Here is a 5950-nt window from a genome sequence, read left to right on the forward strand (position 1 = left end):
AATTAATCAAATGGATATATCTTGATTTAAATAGCAATTATTGGATCTACCAATTGAGATCAATAACTTTGAAATAAAATTAGTTATAATATTTACGGTGCAACAAAATCTATGAGGGAGGGCCAATTGAAGATCTCAATCATGATGATAATAACTCATGCGCTAACCACTAAACCATATCTCAATCATAATCCAATGTAAGGTGTCTCGGTTTCAGGCGCCTAAATATTGTAAATGAATTCATAATGCATATTATTGGCTTGCAATTTCAGCTCACTAGAGAACCAAAAAGTAATAACATCTTACGATAAAGATGCTCTGCACTATCATACCACGAAGAAAGTACAATCAAACACTTGTGATTTGTTGATGCAATGGGATTGTATTCACAATCAACCTAGCAAGCACACCAACAGCAGCAATTCATGATAACATGGCAACAATGACAGTCCTCCATATAGCAAACTGGCTGGAACCAAACAAGGCTAGCAATTACCAATAGCGCCAATAAGAAATAGTAATGCCTTGATATAGACATCAGCTTGTTGCCCATTGTCAACTTCCCGGGGAATTCCATAAACATGCCCCCGCGGAATGCATGGCCATACCCGTAAGGAAAACCAGCGTCGGGCCATAAGCGGCAGTTGCAGCAGGGATCCCATGAACTTGAAAGCTAAAAAGCGGGAACAAGCCACCAAGCCACCGATGGCAGCAGAGAATGTGTAGTTACCAAACTAGTGCTGACCACCGGAGCTCCGCCCATGAACCATGGATTCCCATGGTGGAAGTTGTTTAGGTCGGGCAGCAGTGTCATTGTGGGCCTTTGCCTAGCTGGGCGGTGAGGAATGTTCATACCAGGTGACGTTTTCGACCGTTGGTCAGTGGAACTCTTCCCTCGGCCATAGAGAGGCACCAACTTTTCTTCCTCGGCAATGGCATTGCAGACAGGGCATTTAGAAGATTAAACGTGACCATGGAGCCATTTGTAGAGGTAGGGCCAGCAGTAGAGATGACCGTAGAGGGTCACCACAGGGTCCTGGGCCAGCTTGAAGCAGATGTTGCATTCAAAGCTTCTTGCATCATTGCTGCCACTGTTTCGCTGAAGGAAGAGTTCTGCGGATCCCCACTAGATGAAGACGACGACTCCCCAATTCCAATTGCCATCTATGAAGCCGGGAAATCGAAACTTGCAAAATGAGAAGAAAAGAAACAATCAACAAGGAGGTAGTACAACACAACCTGATGGGAACTGAAAACACTGATTCAACGAATTATTTGACGGGGATTCAATGAATCATCGAACAACCAAACCCTAGCATATACTGTTGGTTCTTTTTGACAGCATGGAACAAACACACAAACAAAACGGTAACCACTCACAGTGATCTCCAGAAGAAATCGATGAAGTTGCCGGGCGTCGCTGTTGTCGGAAGCACGATCACAGGTAACCGAAAAATACTTCAAGGTTCACGAGCCAAATCCCCAGCCTCTCGGATGTTCTTCTTTGCTTGACGCACCTCTGATCACTGTCGCCTCTGCCTTCACCTTATGCTCTTCCTCTTCCCATGGCTTGGACGCATCATTTATATGAAGATTGATGAAGACGAAGGGGAATGGACGCCCCTTCATCTCCTAGTGTTTGCCGCAAAGAGAGACATTTGCAGCAATGATACAAATGAAGGGGAAACTGTGCCCCTTCGTCTCCTGCAATGCCCAATATCTCCCACTCATCCAAGTCAATCCATAAGATTATATGGTCACATAGACCATGTCAGTCACATAGACCATGTCAGTCACATAGATTACGAGGTGATCATGTCATAATGCCAAAGTCAAATATTAATTGGTCACAAAGACCGATTAAGTCATATAGACTATTTGACGATCATGTCACGAAAACCAGAACAAAATTAATTTGTCACAAAGATCAAATAAGTCACATAGACTTTATGATGATCAAGTCACGAAGACTAGAGCATTAATTAGTCACAAAGACCATATAAGAACATCCATTCCATACATTAGGAAAAATGGTTCGTGCGACAATAAGCATATTGAGCATTTATTGCTAAGAAGATTGTTACACCTTACATAGCTGCATTTTAGAACGAATCAGAGACATCAATGACTTGCCTTTACCCCAAATTAAATTATTTACATCATTATGAATAACTCTAATTATCTCTCATATTGACTATATATCAAGAGCATGTTTAATATCTTCAATTAAACAAATTATTGACAATTACATTTTATGTACTGAACTAAAAATGTAACTGGTACCAGTGAATAAATGTCACAGATGGAAATCAATCTTAATCTTTGATCCTATCTGAGAGTCGAGGTGATGGACGCAGGGGGTGTGGCGCTCCTGTTGACCATGCCTGTGTTAGAGTGTATATTAAAAGTCTAACTTTTTGTAAACATTTATTTTGAAATAAAGAATCACATTGGTCAAATGTCTACATTTATATGCTAAGTGTAGTTATTCAATTAATTTATATTGTAGATAACATGGTATGTGGTGTCATATACAGAAGATCATGTTATCAATTTCTTATAAATTATAAACAGTAGCTCACGACTAAGATGGAAAGGAACAAACCATTAGAATAGTCATAGTGTAATTTGGTATTAGTTTATCTTAACTATAAAATTACACTAGTACACTCTGAGTGTATTGAGCATGACCATTTAAGGTAAGTTCTTTTTATACCGACTGCATAAAAGAACAAGACCTTTGTTATTATAGAAGTGTGTGCTCTTAATCATGATATAATAACAAGCACATATACTAAATATTCATTTCTTTAATTTATCAAAGGGTGTGATTTAGTTCGATAAATCAATAGGAACGATAAGTTGGAAAATGATATTATTTATATGGTGTGTTGTTGATTATAGAATGAAACCGTGTCCTAGTAATCTAGGTTGATGATGCCCCCAAAAAAAGCTCATAAGGATTGTCATGTAAACCCTGTAGGTGGACTTAGTCCGACATGACGATAAGGTTAAGTGGTACTACTCTTGGAGCTAGATATTAATTAAGTGAGTTATTAGTAACTCATTTAATTAGTAGACATTCTATATCTTAAACACAGGAAGATTAGCACACTCATGATAAGAAGGAACCCATATAGTAATATGGGATTGATGCGGTAGTTCAATAATAACTCTTTAGTGGTATGAGTTATTATTGATGAACTCGAGTTGAGTGTTCGTGGCGAACACGGGAAGCTCAAGTTCATCGGGAGACCAAAACTAATTGCTCCTCTCGGTTTCTGTCGTAGCCTCTTATTTATAAAGTGTTATACCCACCTTCTTACCCACCTTAAGGTGGCCAGCCAAGCCTAGCTTGGAGCCCAAGCTAGGGCTGACCAAACCAAGGTGAGATGGTTTAAAGAGGTGGCCGACCCTAGCTTGAACCCAAGCTTGGTGTGGCCGGCCACAATAAATTAAAAGGATTTTATTTTTTTAAAATTTTTCTTATGTGGAAGCCATGATTTTAAAAGAGAGTTTAAAATTTAAATCTTTCCTTTTATAATTTTCTACAAAAGATTAAGATAAATGTTTGATATCTTTCCTTATTTGTAGTTAAAAGGAAGATTTTAATTTTTGATAAAACTTTCCTTTTTTTTTAACCATTCTCATGATTTTAAAAGAGAGTTTTAAAATTTAAATATTTCCTTTTATAGTTTCTAACAAAAGATTAAGAAAAAATTTGATATCTTTCCTTGTAGATTGAAAAAAAATATTTTAATTTTAGAGAAAACTTTTCTTTTTGTAAATCATCCACATATTTTAATAGAGAGATTTTAATTTATAAAAGTTTCCTTTTATGAAAAGCCATGAAGGGAATTTTTAAAAGAGAAATTTTATTTAAAAATTTCTGGAAAGAAATTAGGAAGTTTTAATTTTGTGTTTAAAACTTTCCTTCCTTGGAGGATTAGATATGGCCGGCCACATTAATAGAGAAAAGGATTTTTAATTATTTAAATTTTCCTTTTCAATGGCAAGGAAAATAAGGAAGTTTTTATTAAAACTTTCCTTATTTGTCAAGACAAAGGAATATAAAAGAGAGGGTAGAGGTGCCTCACCTCACAAGAATATACATCTAGTATTCCTCTCTTCTCTTCCTTGTTGTGGCCGACCCTCTTCCTTCCCCTCTCTTCTTCTTGTGGCCGAACCTCATCCTCTCTTGGAGTTCTTGTGGTGGGCGAATCTTGCTTGGAGAAGAAGGAGAGAAAGGAGACTTTGTTTCTAGCATCCCTTGGAGCTTGGTGGTGGTGGTCGAACCTCATCTTCTCTTGGAGTTCTTGTGGTGGCCGAAACTTGCTTGGAGAAGAAGGAAGCTTGGGTGGATTCTCGTCTCGGTAGATCGTCGCCCACACGATGTCCGAGATAAGTAGAGGAATACGACAAAAGATCGTGAGGTCTATAAGGTATAAAAGGTATAACTAGTTATTAGTTTCCGCACCATAACTAGTTCATCCTTTTATTTAGATCTTGAAATACCAAACATAAGAGGCTAATGAATCTAGGTTATTGAATTTATGTTTTTGATTTTGTGTTTCTTTTGTTTTTTGAATTTGTGATTCGATTGTTCTTTTTGGTTAAACCTAGGGTTACTATAAGGAAATTAAATATTAAATTTCGTTGAAAGGGTTTGTCTAGGAAGTGGTGGATGCTCCCATACCCAAGAAGGTCTAGTGCCTCACCATGTTTAACCTGGAAGCCAATCTCTAAAATTAATATTTAATTGAATTTGTAATATGGGTAGATTTAGATCAATAATGTTAAGCATCATTTGCGATCCAAGTCTAAACCACTAAGAACAGATAGATTGAATTTGGAATCAATAATGTTAAGTTTCGTTTGCGATTCCAAATTTAATTTCTAAAGAACACAATAGGTTGTTAGGAATGGTTCAGGACTTGTACAAAATTTTTGTACAGAGGAACCGGTACGATATTCCGAGGAGCAACCAACAATTGGTATCAGAGCTAGGGTTTGCCTCTATGTGTTTGGTTTTCAGTTTAATTATGCACATGTCATACATAATTTAGGCAGGATAATAGTAGGATATGCTAACTCTGTGGTTGTAGGCTCCAACTATTATATCTTATAGAGATTATGTGTGATTAAACCCTTAGACATGTCAAGGGCATTTTATTTGTGTGCATGATTGTATGTATTAAATACAGCAGGAGTTGTATTAGTTTTAGGATTTTATATTTTTGTTTCGATCTAGATTACATGTACATTCCTTTGTGAAATATAGGATCGATATATGTAAAATTCTATTTTTGTCGCGGATCGTATCCTTGTGAGGCGTGGTACTATTTATGGACTAGAGGTGCAGCGGAAAAAGAAGCAAGATAGATGCGACGACTAGACCCGATTGCGGTGGCTAAAGATGGCAGTAGCTAGGGTTGGTAGCACACGGAGGACAGTAATGGAAGAAGCCATAATAGTTGGAAAATTAATTTCCATATTTATTTCTTTTATTTACTGTGATGTGTGCTTGCATGATTAAAATTTCTCACCTTAAATAACTAAGTGGGAGAGGGATTAGTAAATAAATTTCACGGTCTCAATTACTGGTTTGTAAGTGATGCAACAAACTTGTGTGTTGGCTTTGAGTGCCTCCCTCTACAACGGATACTACAAGAAAAAAGCCTAACAACAACGGTTTTTCACCGTTGTCGTAGCCCCTTTCGGACTGTTGTTAATTGTCGTGTTGTTAAAAGGGGTGCCCAAAGACAACAGTTTTTAGCCGTTGTCTTTGAAGGCAAAGACAACAGTTTTACAACGGTGAAAAAGCGTTGTCTTTTCATTCAACGACAACAGTTGTTCACCGTTGTCTTTGAGCGTCTACCTTTAATAGCAGAGTCTTCAACAACAGTTTTAAACTATCTATGACAACGGTGAAAAACCGTTGTCTTTTTTA

At 37.4% G+C, this 5950-nt stretch overlaps 1 pseudogene; it reads right to left on the minus strand.

Moving 5' to 3' along the window:
• Positions 1 to 397: 397 nt before the first annotated feature.
• On the minus strand, positions 398 to 1164 carry LOC121990769 (annotated as a pseudogene).
• Positions 1165 to 5950: the final 4786 nt, after the last annotated feature.

This window comes from Zingiber officinale, chromosome 6B (genome assembly GCF_018446385.1).
Source record: "Zingiber officinale cultivar Zhangliang chromosome 6B, Zo_v1.1, whole genome shotgun sequence".
NCBI classification, from domain to species: domain Eukaryota; kingdom Viridiplantae; phylum Streptophyta; class Magnoliopsida; order Zingiberales; family Zingiberaceae; genus Zingiber; species Zingiber officinale.